At 58.8% G+C, this 15,053-nt stretch overlaps 1 protein-coding gene and 1 pseudogene across 3 annotated transcripts in view; one reads left to right on the forward strand and one right to left on the reverse strand.

The window, feature by feature from the left end:
- Positions 1–8,450, reverse strand: part of PCGF3 (polycomb group ring finger 3) — a 73,795-nt gene extending 65,345 nt beyond the window's left edge. For all 3 annotated transcript variants that reach the window (XM_078367767.1, XM_054253589.2, XM_078367765.1), the window contains exon 1: positions 8,263–8,450. The gene's annotated coding sequence lies outside the window, so the exon portion shown is untranslated. The remainder of the gene's footprint in view (positions 1–8,262) is intronic.
- A 2,456-nt stretch (positions 8,451–10,906) lies between these two features.
- On the forward strand, positions 10,907–11,646 carry LOC144581853 (ADP-ribosylation factor 1 pseudogene; annotated as a pseudogene).
- Positions 11,647–15,053: the final 3,407 nt, after the last annotated feature.

Here is a 15,053-nt window from a genome sequence, read left to right on the forward strand (position 1 = left end):
GGCCCACAGCCTCCACAAGACCACACAACCCCCACTAGCCCACACAGCCCCGACAATCCCACACAGGACCCACCAGGCCCACACAGCCCCGACAATCCCACACAGGACCCACCAGGCCCACAGCCTCCACAAGACCACACAGGACCCACAAGGCCCACGGCCTCCACAAGACCACACAGGACCCACAAGGCCCACAGCCTCCACAAGACCACACAGGACCCACCAGGCCAACAGCCCCCACAAGACCACACAGGACCCACCAGGCCCACAGCCCCCACAAGACCACACAGGACCCATCAGGCCCACAGCCCCCACAAGACCACACAGGACCCACCAGGCCAACTGCCCCCACGAGACTACACAGGACCCACCAGGCCCACAGCCCCCATGAACCCACACAGGACCCACGAGGCACACAACCCCCATGAGCTCACACAGCCCCGACAATCCCACACAGGACCCGCCAGGCCCACAGCCTCCACAAGACCACACAGGACCCACCAGGCCCACAGCCCCCGCAAGACCGCACAGGACCCACCAGGCCCACAGCCCCCATGAAACCACACAGGACCCACGAGGCACACAACCCCCACGAGCCCACACAGCCCCCACAAGTCCACACAGGACCCACCAGGCCCACAGCCTCCACAAGAGCCATGAAGCACACAGCCCCCACGAGACCACACAGAACCCACAAGCCCACACAGCCCCATAAGGCCCAGAGGCCCCCAGAGGCCACACAGCCCCATGAGGCCCCACAGCCCCCACAAGGCCCCACAGGCCCCACAAGGTCACATAGCACCCATGAGGCCACATAGCCCCCACCCAGGGGCCCACAGGACCCATGGATTAGAGGGAGTTTCAGGGAGGCCTGCAGACAGATGTCCTCTTTGCATCTATTGCTTATTAAACGTCTGGAATTTGCTGCTAATGTAGCAAAGCCCAGCAAGTATCAACGAATTTGCGGGAAAAAAAAATAAGCCAACAAACCTCAATTACCCCCCACTCTCTAAGGGAACGTAAATATTAGAGTTGATTGGCCGGGCACAATGGCTCATGCCTGTAATCTCAACACTTCCGAGGCTGATGTGGGTGGATCACCTGAGGGCAGGAGATCAAGAACAGCCTGGCCAACATGGTGAAACCCCATCTCCACTAAAAATACAAAAAAGTAGCAGAGCGTGATGGCGTGCACCTGCAATCCCAGCTATTCCAGAGGCTAAGGAAGGAGAATTGCTTGAACTCGGGAAGCAGAGGTTGCCATGAGCCAAGATCATGCCATTGCACTCCAGCCTGGGCAACGAGAGCAAAACTCCATCTCAAAACAAAACAACAACAAAAAAATTAGAGTTTATCTTTAATATAACAGGTTGAAGGACTATATTTTCCAGAGAGTAGTAGTTCCTATCCATGGGAGGTTTGCTTAATTTAGGGGATAATCCCACAAAAGCGCACCCGGGCAATGTTCACTGCTGCTCTTTGTCGCTCTGACTTTTGCATAACTCGGTTCTATGGGAGAAATGTGGCCGACAGGGAAAGATAGTTCTGTTGTTTTTCTTAAGGCCTCACATTTTTAAAATTCAATGATAAACTATCAATGTAGGAAATTAAAAATAATTTCAATTTTTAAAGCACAATGAATTGTGCCATATTTTTGCAATATCAACAGCAAATATCAGAATAAAAAATAGATCAACAACAGGAAACTGTCCCTAAACCTCACTGTATTTCAACGGTAAAAGAAAAATTACATTTTCTTTTCTTTTTTTTTTTTGAGTCAAAGTCTTGCTCTGTCACCCACACTGGAGGACAGTAGTGCTCTCAGATCACTGCAACCTCCACCTCCTGGGTTCAAGCAATTCTCCTGGCTCAGCCTCCTGAGTAGGTGGGATTACAGGTGCTCACCGCCATGGCTGGCTAATTTTGTTGAAAAATGACATTTCAACTTCAATTGCAAGGCTGCAAACAAAATAACAAATCCTGCCATTTGCTCTTGTTGTCCAGGCTGGAGTGCGGTGGTGCGATCTCAGCTCATGCCCGGTGGCCGGGTGCAGTGGCTCACGCCTGCCATCCCAGCACTTTGGGAGGTTGGGGCGGGTGGATCACCTGAGGTTGGGAGTTCAAGACCAGCCTGAACATGGAGAAACCCCATCTTTACTAAAAAATACAAAATGAGCTGGGTGTGGTAATGCATGCCCATAATCCCAGCTATTTGGGAGGCTAAGGCAGGAGAATCTCTTAAACCTGGGAGGCGGAGGTTGCGGTGAGCCGAGATCGCGCCACTGCACTCCAGCCTGAGCAACAAGAACAAAACTCTGTCTAAAAAAAAAAAAAAGAAAAAAAAGAGGAACAGTATACACCCAAACAAGACTCACTTCATAACCCAAATGAAAACACCCAAGTAAATGATTCTAGCCCCCGGCGAAGGGCCCCTACTGCTCCTGGAGGTTGCCAGAGCCGCTGAACGTCTGGGGAGTGCGGCGTGGTAGGAGGGGCAGGCTGAGGTCTCCAGAGTCCAGGACAGGGCCCCTTCACGGCCCTGGCTGCAGCCCAGAACTGCAGGGAGGGGTGGGTCCAGCTCCCTGTGGGGCGGAGGGTGTGGGCTGGGGGCAGAGGCTCTGGATGGCAGTGGTGCCTGCACCCTGGACCTAAGCCCTCACACGGGCCAAATGTCCAACACGGTCAGGGTCTCACGTCTCCTACAGCACCGTTATGAAGTCACAAATAACCGTGGGCACGAGGCCGACATTGACCAGTAAAAACATTTCCAACATATATTTAAAGTGGTTTAGGAAAACGTAACGGAAGTCGGTTGATAATTTCTGGAGCAAGACCACTGGCAGGAATAAAATGAGGGGACGCTGAGGACAAGTAAAACACTGCACTTGAAGCTGTTAGAATCTGACATTAGTGACAAACCCTGTCATTTAATTTGTGGAGTCTTACGGCTACTCATATTCCAAACTGCAAGTTAATTCCTAAGAATCTTTTCTACCTGTAATTTATCTTCTTTTACACATCACAAATATCTCAATCCCGACAGTGACATGGGAGAAACCCACAGCAATTAAAGAGACAGCTGGATGGTCACATCCTCGTCTTAACACATCAGTCTACACGCCATTCACTTACGGGCTGTCTCTCCAGTGCCCTGGCAGATGCCAGGCTCACAGCACCACTACGCTGGGCAGGCTTTAGGTGGTTCCGGTGACCACACCTGCCCACGGTATGCTCACCGTTCGGAGTTCCCTCCCAACCATGGAGGGGCCTAACAACTCACTGCTGGCAAAGAGAATTTGGCAAAAGTGATAGAATGTCACTCCACAGTCTGGGACGTCCTTCCTGTCCCTCTCTGGCTTGGCGTGGGCACCCTCGGAGCTGCCCTATAGAGAAAGGAACTGAGGTCTCCAGCCCACAGTCACATGATGCAGCCTGAATGCAAACGCTCCCAGTCCAGCGTTCAGAGGAGACATAGCCCCAGATGGGAGCCCCCTGAGCCAGAGGAGACACAGCCCCAGATGGGAGCCCCCTGAGCCAGAGGAGACACAGCCCCAGATGGGAGCCCCCTGAGCCAGAGGAGACACAGCCCCAGATGGGAGCCTCCTGAGCCAGAGGGCCCACCTGGAGCCCTGACCCACAGAAACAGTAAGATACTATCTGACTGTCGGTTTAAGGCACAGGTTTGGGGTAATCTGCTCCACTCAGGACAACCACACCTCTAAAAACCTGGGAACCAGACAGCACAGAGCCAAACAAACCTGAATACTCAGCTTCACAAGCCTCTTCCACAATTTCACAAAGCAAATTAAGTTTTAAAGACAGTAAGGATATGTCAAAAGAGCAAATCAGAAGGAAGTGTTAAGTAAAAGGTCCCAGGCGGTTACATCGGGCAAATAAAAGCTTCTAGGTCTAGGCTGACCAGGCAGGGACACATTTGGCTGACATTCAGTACCCTCAAATGTTAAGCTGAAAACCTAAAGTGGTTTTCTCCTAAGTAACCAAGAAGTGAAGTTGTGGCAAAGATGAAATCCCGAACCATCTAATTCAGTGTCTCTCTTGGGAGTCCACAGAGCTAGAGTTTTAGGGTTACACCTCATCTTACTGCCCAGCTTCCAGGCAACTGTGCACACCTGATCCGAGTGGATGTCTCTGAGGATCTACTGCCTTTCATTCATTTGTTCATGCATCATTCACTCTTTCAGGAAATGTGCGCTGCATGCTAGCAACCATGCCGTACCCTCTAGGAGCGGGCTCCCAGGCTGACCACCCTCAAGAAACACCCTGACACGATCTTCCCTAGTCAAAGGACAGCACAGACCACTCACTGTGAACACCTCAGCAGAATAAAAACTGCACCCCACGCTTTCATTACCACTTCCAAATTAAAGGAAAACACCCACAAATTCTAGATGAAAGGCTGATTCAAAGGTTTGAGAGAAATAAAGACCTCCACCCCATGCCCCCCAACCAGGATGCTTCAATTCCTTCCCTTCCTGCAGTGGAGACGGAGTGGGAAACAGTCATGCCTGCTCCAACTTCCCTGACTCAGACCAACTGTCCCCAAAATATGCCCAGGAGTCCACATCCCAGCTCAGATCCCCCCCTCCTTTGAGTCTCCCAGACAGTGAAAATGCCTCTACACTGAGGAAGGGGGCACTCAGGTAACCTTGGAGGTGGGGAGAGGGGCAGGAGGGCTGAAGGTGCTGGACACCAACCATAGCCAAGGCGAGGGAAGGACAGCAGCCCTGGACGAGGGGCTGAGAGGAGGGGAGGGCACAGTGCCAGCCTGAGGCATGGAGCCTGTGGGCTGGGAGCTCCTGGAACCCTGAGTCCCCTGCCTCATACCTGCCCCAGGTCCCAGCCTGGGGAGCTTGTGTGCAGGGGCTGTGGGGCTGGGCCAGGGTCTCATGGAAAGGGCCTCAGGTACCAGGATGCCAGATGCCTGGGCCTTCACAGCAGGTGCGTCCAGCTGAGTGGGCTAGGCAGATTCAGTACACCTCCGGATCGCACCCCAGGGTCCCAGTACTTCTTACAATCTAGTCTTGGGATCTACATGCTCTTCAGGGACTTGTTCGGGAGTCCCAGCTCCTCTGAGGACCTTTCTGGAAGTTCTAGCTCATCAGGTCCTCCTTGAAAGCCTAGCCTTCTCCCCTCCCCTCATCCATACTCAGTGTCCCAACCCTAAGTGACCCCATTTGAGGTCCTGGTCATCTAGGACCCTGTCCACTTCACAAGTCCCTCTCACTGTCCAGTCTCAGGGTCCCAGACTCCAGGGGGGAGATGGGGCCGTCTCAGGGTCTCAGCTCCCCCTGGGGGGAAGACTGGGTTGTCTCAGGCTCCCAGCCCCCAGGGGAGACAGGGCTGTCTCAGGCTCCCAGCCCCCCCAGGGGAGATGGGGCGATCTCAGGGTCCCAGCAGATGGGGGAGATGGGGCCATCTCTCAGGGTCCGAGCCCACCCCCCCCCCCCCGGGGAGATGGAGTGGTCTCAGGGTCTGGGGTTGGGGAGATGAAGCTGTCTGTCTCAGGGTTCTATCTCTCCGTGGGAGATGGGGTGGTCTCAAGGTCCTACCCCTCCGGGGGAGACAGGGTAGTCTCAGGGTTCTATCCCTCCATGGGAGATGGGGTGGTCTCAGGGTCCTACCCCTCCGGGGGAGACGGGGTGGTCTCAGGGTCAGGTCCTCCGGAGCGACAGTCGTGGGATCCTGACCCTCATCTGTGGCCCACTTTAAGGTGGGACCTTCCTTGGGTACCTATTCTGGGGTTCTGGCATTCTTTGGGTTCTGCCTGGTCCCTAGGTCTGATCCTCCTCCGTGATTTTTCCCAGGGTCCTAGCCCTCCCTGGTCCCTGCCAGGTGGCCAGGTCCAACCCTCCTTGGTGACCCATCTTGGGGTCCCAGCTCTTCTTGGTGGCCTGTCCCAGGGTCAGACCCTCCTGGATGACCTGTCCTGGCATGCTGGGGGTCCTGTGCAGTCCCAGGGCCCAACTCTCTTTAGGTGCTGGCTGGTCTGAGGACCCAGCTCTCCTGGGGTCCTGCCTGGGTTAGGGTCTTACCCTCCCTGCGTCTCCTGCCTGGACTGGGTTCCCCGCCCTCCCGGGGTCCTGCCTGGGCTGGGGTCTTGGCCCTCCCAGGGTCCTGCCTCGACTGGGGTCTTGGCCCTCCCAGGGTCCTGCCTCCGCTGGGGTCTTGCCTGGGCTGGGGTCTTGGCTCTTCCTAGTCCTGCCTGGGCTGAGGTCTCGGCCCTCCCGGGGTCCCGCCTGGGCTGGGGTATGGGTCCTGCCTGGGTATTGCCTGGGTTGGGTTCCCCGCCCTGCCGGGGTCCTGTTTGGGCTGGGGTCTTCGACCTCCCGGCGTCCTGCCTGGGCTGGGGTCTTCGACCTCCCGGGGTCCTGCCTGGGCTGGGGTCTTCGACTTCCCGGCGTCCAGCCTGGGCTGGGGTCTTCGACCTCCCGGGGTCCTGCCTGGGCTGGGGTCTTCGACTTCCCGGCGTCCTGCCTGGGCTGGGGTCTTCGACCTCCCGGGGTCCTGCCTGGGCTGGGGTCTCCGCCCTCCCGGGGTCCCGCCTGGGCTGAGGTCTCAGCCCTCCCGGCGTCCTGCCCGGGCTGAGGTCTCGGCCCTCCCGGGGTCCTGCCTGGGCTGGGGTCTTCGACCTCCCGGGGTCCCGCCCGGGCTGAGGTCTCGGCCCTCCCGGGGTCCCGCCCGGGCTGAGGTCTCGGCCCTCCCGGGGTCCCGCCCGGGCTGAGGTCTCGGCCCTCCCGGCGTCCCGCCCGGGCTGAGGTCTCGGCCCTCCCGGGGTCCCGCCCGGGCTGAGGTCTCGGCCCTCCCGGGGTCCCGCCCGGGCTGAGGTCTCGGCCCTCCCGGGGTCCTGCCCGGGCTGAGGTCTCGGCCCTCCCGGCGTCCCGCCCGGGCTGGGGTCTTCGACCTCCCGGGGTCCCGCCCGGGCTGAGGTCTCGGCCCTCCCGGGGTCCTGTTTGGGCTGAGGTCTCGGCCCTCCCGGGGTCCCGCCTGGGCTGAGGTCTCGGCCCTCCCGGGGTCCCGCCTGGGCTGAGGTCTCGGCCCTCCCGGCGTCCCGCCCGGGCTGAGGTCTCGGCCCTCCCGGGGTCCCGCCTGGGCTGAGGTCTCGGCCCTCCCGGGGTCCTGTTTGGGCTGAGGTCTCGGCCCTCCCGGCGTCCCGCCTGGGCTGAGGTCTCGGCCCTCCCGGGGTCCTGCCCGGGCTGAGGTCTCGGCCCTCCCGGGGTCCCGCCTGGGCTGAGGTCTCGGCCCTCCCGGGGTCCCGCCTGGGCTGGGATCTGGGTCCCGCCAGGGCTGGGGTCTTCGACCTCCCGGGGTCCTGCCTGGGCTGGGGTCTTCGACTTCCCGGCGTCCTGCCTGGGCTGGGGTCTTCGACCTCCCGGGGTCCTGCCTGGGCTGGGGTCTCCGCCCTCCCGGGGTCCCGCCTGGGCTGAGGTCTCAGCCCTCCCGGCGTCCTGCCCGGGCTGAGGTCTCGGCCCTCCCGGCGTCCCGCCCGGGCTGAGGTCTCGGCCCTCCCGGGGTCCTGTTTGGGCTGAGGTCTCGGCCCTCCCGGCGTCCCGCCCGGGCTGAGGTCTCGGCCCTCCCGGGGTCCCGCCTGGGCTGAGGTCTCGGCCCTCCCGGGGTCCTGCCCGGGCTGAGGTCTCGGCCCTCCCGGGGTCCCGCCTGGGCTGAGGTCTCGGCCCTCCCGGGGTCCTGTTTGGGCTGAGGTCTCGGCCCTCCCGGCGTCCTGCCCGGGCTGAGGTCTCGGCCCTCCCGGGGTCCTGCCCGGGCTGAGGTCTCGGCCCTCCCGGGGTCCCGCCTGGGCTGAGGTCTCGGCCCTCCCGGCGTCCCGCCTGGGCTGAGGTCTCGGCCCTCCCGGGGTCCTGCCCGGGCTGAGGTCTCGGCCCTCCCGGGGTCCCGCCTGGGCTGAGGTCTCGGCCCTCCCGGGGTCCTGCCCGGGCTGAGGTCTCGGCCCTCCCGGGGTCCCGCCTGGGCTGAGGTCTCGGCCCTCCCGGGGTCCCGCCTGGGCTGGGATCTGGGTCCCGCCAGGGCTGGGGTCTTCGACCTCCCGGAGTCCTGCCCGGGCTGGGGTGCCGGGCCTCCCGGGCTCCAACCCTCTCCGGGGCCTGCCAAGGGCTTCCCCGGCCAGGCCGTCGGGGATACCGGAGAGCCGGCCGGGGGTTCTGAGCCTTCCGGGCCGGACACGGGCCGAGGCCGCAGCCTGAGGAGCGGGCGCCACAGGCCCAGGCCAGGCGGGGCGGACTGACTGACCTGCGGTCTCGGGGCTGCGGGCGAGCGGAGCGCACACGGGGTCCTCGCCGGAGGGGGGAGGGGGCGCCGCTCCCTCTGGGTCCCCCCCAAGAGGAGGAGAAAAAAAGCCCGTCCGGAGTTTAAAACAAAGAGGCGGAAATGCCCGAGCTGAGCCGAGCGCCGCGTCGGGGGCGCCGCTCTCAGAGCATGCGCGATGTGCGGCTCGGCTCCCACCCCGCAGCCGGGGCGGGGGCGGGGCCGGGAGGTAAGGGGCGGGGTAGGGGCGGGCATGGGCGTGGTCAGAGGGCGCAGGCGCGTCGGGGCAGGACTCGGCCGAGGGACCCGCGGGGCGCGAGGACCAGGGGCGGAGCAGGGGGCGGGGCCACAGAGGGGCTAGGAGACCGACGGGGCCGCCCTGCGCTGGGGGACCCTCCGGGTCCTAGACTATCGTGGGCTGGGACGCTGGAGCTGTGGGATGTCGGCGTGGAACAGGAGTGGGGAGTCGTTAGCTTGTCTCATCTGGAGAGGGGGTGGCCCAGGGAGTGACCCCGCAGCCGTCCACGTGGAGAAGTCAAGAGTCGGACCCCGCGGAGCCTCCACCAGCCGTGGCACACCCCTTGGAGAAGTCAGGAGTCGGACCTCGGGGAGCAGCCACCAGCCACGGCTTGGGTCCGCTGCTGAGAGGAGACCGAGAAGAACTGGGGCCCTCCAGAGACCTCCAGCACTGGGCGGGCGCGTTATTGAGGTGGGAGGAGGGCACAGAGCAGAGATGTGAACGTATACAGCTTTCCCAGGCGCACTGCTGCGGCCATGGGAGGGGAGGTAGGGAGGGCTCCCCGGAGCCATGGGGTGGCCCAGGGCAGAGGAGGTGCCCACTGGGGAGGGCTGCCTGGGATTGGGGTGCTGGAGCAGCTCGCCCTCCTCAAGAGCCCTGACTGCAGTTTTCAACTGGGGAAGACAGGCCTCAGATGTGGAGGGGAGGGCTGGGGGGTCATCCCTGAAGGAGGCAGGAGCAAGGTGTTGGTGCAGGGAGTGCAAGGCAGGTGGCTAGAAGGGCCAGGAGCAGTCCTGGGCGGAGGGCGGTGGCCCCAGGAAGAGGCAGAGCAGTAAGCTGCAGTTTACAACTTAACTCCAGCTCCCAGCCCCAGGCCCCTCCTCAGGGAGGCACAAACCCTTCCTCTGGGCTGCTGCTTCTCTCCTGCGGGCTGTCAGCTGTGCCTGGCCTCTACCCTGAGCCCTGTGCTCTGTGTTCAGCTCTGTTTCTGCTGAATGTCATTAGGAAGCTCAAACGCGACATGGCAGGATGGCTTCCCCAGGCCTTCCTGAGTCTGTTGTGCACTCCAGCACCCCACACCCCCCCCACCAGTCCTCAGGCAAGAGCCCAGAGTCCTCTGCACCCTCCTCCTCTCATGCCCACGCCAGCCATCCGTGGCCCATCGGCAGCCATCGCGTATCCCACCCACACCCTCCTGGGACCCACTCAGCCAAGGCCCAAGGGTGGGGGTATTGAACATTCTATCCATGTACTATGGAACCTTCTTCCCATTTCCCATTGAACCTTATTCCCTTTTGCCTGAGCTAAAAATGCTTTTGGAGGCCAGTGCAGTTCACGTCTGTAGTCCCAGCCCGGATGACAAAAGAAGACCCTGTCTCAAAATAAAATAAATACCTAAATAAATCCTCGTGGATTATGGGAACATGGTGGCAGTAGCAAGAATTTTGTGTCTCCCTGAATTTTCTCGTGAAACACATGGAACTGCAAAGCAGATCAAAACTCCAAGGGGCAGCACTGACTACAAAGTACGTATTTTCACGCCTGCTGGAGGCAAAGCTCAGAGCTTCACTCTCTTCACCACCAGCATGTGTGTGCAGGGCCCGAGTTTACCCTCTTCCCTGAAGCAGCTGAAAATACATCCAAGGATTCTCAGATACTGGGCATCAGGTACCATGGGCCATGATCCCTGAGAGAGCACTCAGGGAGAAGAGCTGGGTGGAGGAAACAAAGCTGGCAGCCAGGGAAGCCACAGGGCAGGGGCAGAGAGGAGGGTCTGCCCACAGCCAGAGCTCCAGGATGGGGCAGGCGGGAGCGCCCAGAGCTGGGAAGGACTCTGGAAGGAAGCTGGCGGAACAGGGCTTGGAGTCTTTACACTCCTCCTGGCCCCAGGGTGTCCTCGTGGCCCAGGGGCAGCAGGCAGGCTGGTCGGCTGTGGGACAGGAGTGAAGGCTGTGCTGGTCCACACTCACAAAGCTCAGAAGGCTGGAGAGGATAGGCGCAGGGATATTTGATGGGAATACAAACACTCAGAACCCAACAGGGAAAGTGAACAATGTGTGCCTCTCATCAAAGTTACCAGACATGCAAAGCAGGAAAAATATGACCCACGATGAGGAAAAAGGTCCGTCAGCAGAGGCAGACCTGGGATCCACGCTGGTGTAGAGTGAGGTCTGTGCATAGAAGCAACTGTCACTGTTTCAGAGGCTCCAGGAGCCAGAGGAGGGCTGAATGTGCCTGGGCAAGGATCAGGAGATGGAGGAGGAAACCGAAGCTGTGAAGACCTCAGGGCCTGAGGCCCACCCAAAGAGACCCCCGCCGGCCACAACTGAAGCCACTGGTTAAAGCACACCAAGGATGCTTATACCACAAATACATAGTGCCACTTAAAAAGATGCTTCGAGGAGAGCCGCCATCTTGTGGGAGCGAAACCTCGCCTGGCAGCAGCCGCTGAGGTGTCCCTGGCCAGTGTCCTTCCGCCTGTCCGCAAGCATGGGGAACACCTTCGCCAACCCCTTCAAGGACCTTTTCGGCAAAAAGGAAATGCTCATCCTCACGGTGGGCCTGGATGCTGCGGGGAAGACCACGATCCTGTACAAGCTAAAGTTGGGTGAGATCGTGACCACCATTCCCACCATAGGCTTCAGTGTGGAAACCGTGGCGTACAAGGACATCAGCCTCGCTGCGTGGGATGCGGGTGGCCAGGACAAGATCCGGCCTCCGTGGCACCACGCACAAGGCCTGATCTTCGTGGTGGACAGCAATGACAGAGCGCATGAACGAGGCCTTTGAGGAGCTCATGAGGATGCTGGCTGAGGACGGGCTCCAGGATGCTGTTCTGGTGTTGGCCAACAGGCAGGACCTCCCCAACGCCATGAATGCGGCTGAGATCACAGACAAGCTGGGCTGCACTCCCTACACCGCAGGAACGGGTACATTCAGGCCACCAGTGGTGCCGGGCTCTGAAGGACTGGACTGGCTGTCAGTCAGCCCTGGAACCTGAAGTGAGTGCGACCCCCTCCCTCACTCCTCTCGCCCTCTGCTTTACTCTCACGTGTGAGTGCCAGAAGCTGCCTCCGTGGTTTGGTCACCGTTTTGTAAATGTGGCGGATGCAGCCTGCAGCCAGGCTTTTTATTTAATGTAAATAGTTTTTGTTTACAATGAGGCAGTTTCTGGTACTCCTATGTGATATTACTCAGCTTTTTTAATTGTAAAAAGAAAAATCAACTCATTGTTCAGTGCTGAAAGGGGATGTAGGCCTGTGGGCACCTGGCCTCCAGGAGGTGCTGTGTTCAGAGAGCCGGGCACACTCTTGACTTTAGAGCTGTGTTGAAATCCATTTTGGTGGTTGGTTTTTAACCCAAACTCAGTGCATTTCTTTTTTTTTTTTTTTTTTTTTTTTTTGAGACGGAGTTTCGCTCTTGTTACCCAGGCTGGAATGCAATGGCGCGACCTCGGCTCACCGCAACCTCTGCCTCCTGGGTTCAGGCAATTCTCCTGCCTCAGCCTCCTGAGTAGCTGGGATTACAGGCATGCACCACCGTGCCCAGCTAATTTTTCGTATTTTTAGTAGAGACGGGGTTTCACCATGTTGACTGGGATGGTCTCGATCTCTTGACCTCGTGATCCACCCACCTTGGCCTCCCCAAGGGCTGGTATTACAGGTGTGAGCCACCGCGCCCGGCCCGCATTTTTTTAAATAGTTAAAAATCCAAGTCGAGAACACTTGAACACACAGAAGGGAGACCCTGCCTAGCATAGATTTGCAGTTATGGCCTGGATGCCGGTTGCCAGCCTGGCTGTTCCCCTTGGGAACATGAGGCGGCGGGGTGGCAGACCGCAATCAATGCTGCATGGTCACAATAGAGACCCCTGCAACTCGCTTTTCCTGGGTCACCCTGCACTCCATAACCGTGTGCTTGTCCCTGTGCCCCCATGGTTCCCAGGGGCCGGGCTGGGAGCCCACAGTCGCCCCACTCTCCTGCAGGCCACCCCACCCACCTTCAGGCAGCCCGTGGGAGGCAGGGCCCCACCTGTCCCTCAGTCAGCATGTGGCCAGAGTGAGTCAGTTGTGCCCAGTACTCATGCTCGCTCAGACACTTTGGAAGGATGTCTGGGGCCTCAAGGCATGCAGTCCACCTAGACCCACAGCCCCCTGGGAGCACCCCGCCTCCGTGTGTGACGCAGCCTTACTTCCCTCAGCCTGCAAGGGTCCGATTTGCCATCGAAAAGGCAGCCTCTACATTTTTCTTTCATATTTTGATAAACACTGAAGAAGCTGGAGCTGTTAAATTTATCTTGGGGAAACCTCAGAACTGGTCTGTGTGGTGTCGTGGAGCCTCTTACTGCTCTCAGTACACGGTAAATAATCAACAACCACAACAACAAAGATGCTTCGAGGCCGGCGCAGTGGCTCACGCCTGCAATCCCAGCACTTTGGGGGGCTGAACTAGGCAGATCGGCTGAAGTCGGGAGTTTGAGACCAGCCTGACCAACATGTTTAAACCCCACCTTACTAAAAATACAGAATTAGCCGGGCGCGGTGGCTCACGCCTGCAATCCCAGCACTTTGGGGGGCTGAGCTAGGCAGATCAGCTGAAGTCGGGAGTTTGAGACCAGCCTGACCAACATGTTTAAACCCCACCTTACTAAAAATACAGAATTAGCAGGGCGCGGTGGCTCACGCCTGCAATCCCAGCACTTTGGGGGGCTGAGCTAGGCAGATCGGCTGAAGTCGGGAGTTTGAGACCAGCCTGACCAACATGTTTAAACCCCACCTTACTAAAAATACAGAATTAGCCGGGCGCGGTGGCTCACGCCTGCAATCCCAACACTTTGGGGGGCTGAGCTAGGCAGATCAGCTGAAGTCGGGAGTTTGAGACCAGCCTGACCAACATGTTTAAACCCCACCTTACTAAAAATACAGAATTAGCAGGGCGCGGTGGCTCACGCCTGCAATCCCAGCACTTTGGGGGGCTGAGCTAGGCAGATCGGCTGAAGTCGGGAGTTTGAGACCAGCCTGACCAACATGTTTAAACCCCATCTTACTAAAAATACAGAATTAGCCGGGCGCGGTGGCGCAGGTGTGTAGTCCAAGCTACTAGGGAGGCTGAGACACGAGAATTCCTTGAAGCCGGGAGGCGAAGGTTGAGGTAAGCTGTGATTGCACCATTGCGCTCCAGCCTGGGCAACAGGAGTTAAACTCCGTCTCAAACAAACAAACAAAAGGTGCTGTGAATGGGCCCTGGGACGCCAGCTTGTTCTCACAACTTTGGAAGAGTGGGACCGACCAGCCGCTCATCTTCCCTTATACACCCTGTGCGTCAAGGCAGCAAAGACCTGGGCAGTGCTTGCTTCTCTCTAGAAACATTCCAGCGGGTAAATGAAGAAATTACAGAATAAACTCTCCCCCTTTCACACCCCAGTGAGATAATGACACAGGTAACAACCGTCACTGACGTGAGCACCACCAGAGACACAGCTGGACGTCAGGAGCTTCCTGGCAGGAAACCAAAGGGACTTCCACGAGATCTTGCTAAAAAATCCACCCTGGGCTGGGCACGGTGGCTCACGCCTATAATCCCAGCACTCTGGGAGGCCGAGGTGGGTGGATCACGAGGTCAAAAGATCGAGACCATCCTGGTCAAGAAGGTGAAACCCCATCTCTACTAAAAATACAAAAATTAGCTGGGCATGATAGTGCGCGCCTGTAATCCCAGCTACTGGGGAGGCTGAGACAGGAGAATTGCTTGAACCCAGGAGGCGGAGGTTGCGGTGAGCCGAGATCGCACCATTGCACTCCAGTCTGGGTAACAACAGCGAAACTGTCTCAAAAAAAAAAAAAAATCCACCCTGAATATGGGTGCAGCAGGCGCCCATCCACCACCCAGACTCAGCCCTCTGGCTGTTCCCCGGGAATCCATGCAGTGAGTCTGTCCCAGGCCTTCCCCTGCAAGGGCGAGGGGCAGCCCTGGGGCCACAGTGCAGGGGAGCTCAGGGGCAGCCCTGGGGGCACCTTTTCTTCCACGTTTCTGTTTCTTCCCATTTCACACTCCCTGCCCATTTCTCACTTCCTAAGGTGGTCACCTGAGGAAAGCTCCCAACACAAGCCCCGAATCTCAGGCTCTGCTCTTTGGGGACCTGAAGACACTGATTAGGCCTCCGGGTGTCACATTGATTTACAGGATTCGGGGACAGCGGGAGACAGCTTGGAATGTAAGCAGAAACTCTCAGCACTAGAACTGTTTCTTCCACGACCAACGTGCAGGGGAGCGAAGAAGACAGGAAAGGAGAAACGACAATCAAAAGGGAGTGGAGTGTAGACCAGCAGCCTTATCTGGATCCTGAGTCACTTTCACGCACAGGGTAAACAAAACCAAGCCCATGACTCAGCAATCTCGGTGATGACACCGACCAGATACCTGATGATGCTGAAGATCCGCCAGGCCTGGTGGCTCACGCCTGTAATCCCGACACTGTAGGAGGCCGAGGCGGGTGGATCACCTGAGGTCGGAGTTCGAGACCATCCTGGCCAACATG

The sequence above is a fragment of the Callithrix jacchus genome, chromosome 3 (assembly GCF_049354715.1).
Source record: "Callithrix jacchus isolate 240 chromosome 3, calJac240_pri, whole genome shotgun sequence".
In the NCBI taxonomy this organism is placed as follows: Eukaryota; Metazoa; Chordata; class Mammalia; order Primates; family Cebidae; genus Callithrix; species Callithrix jacchus.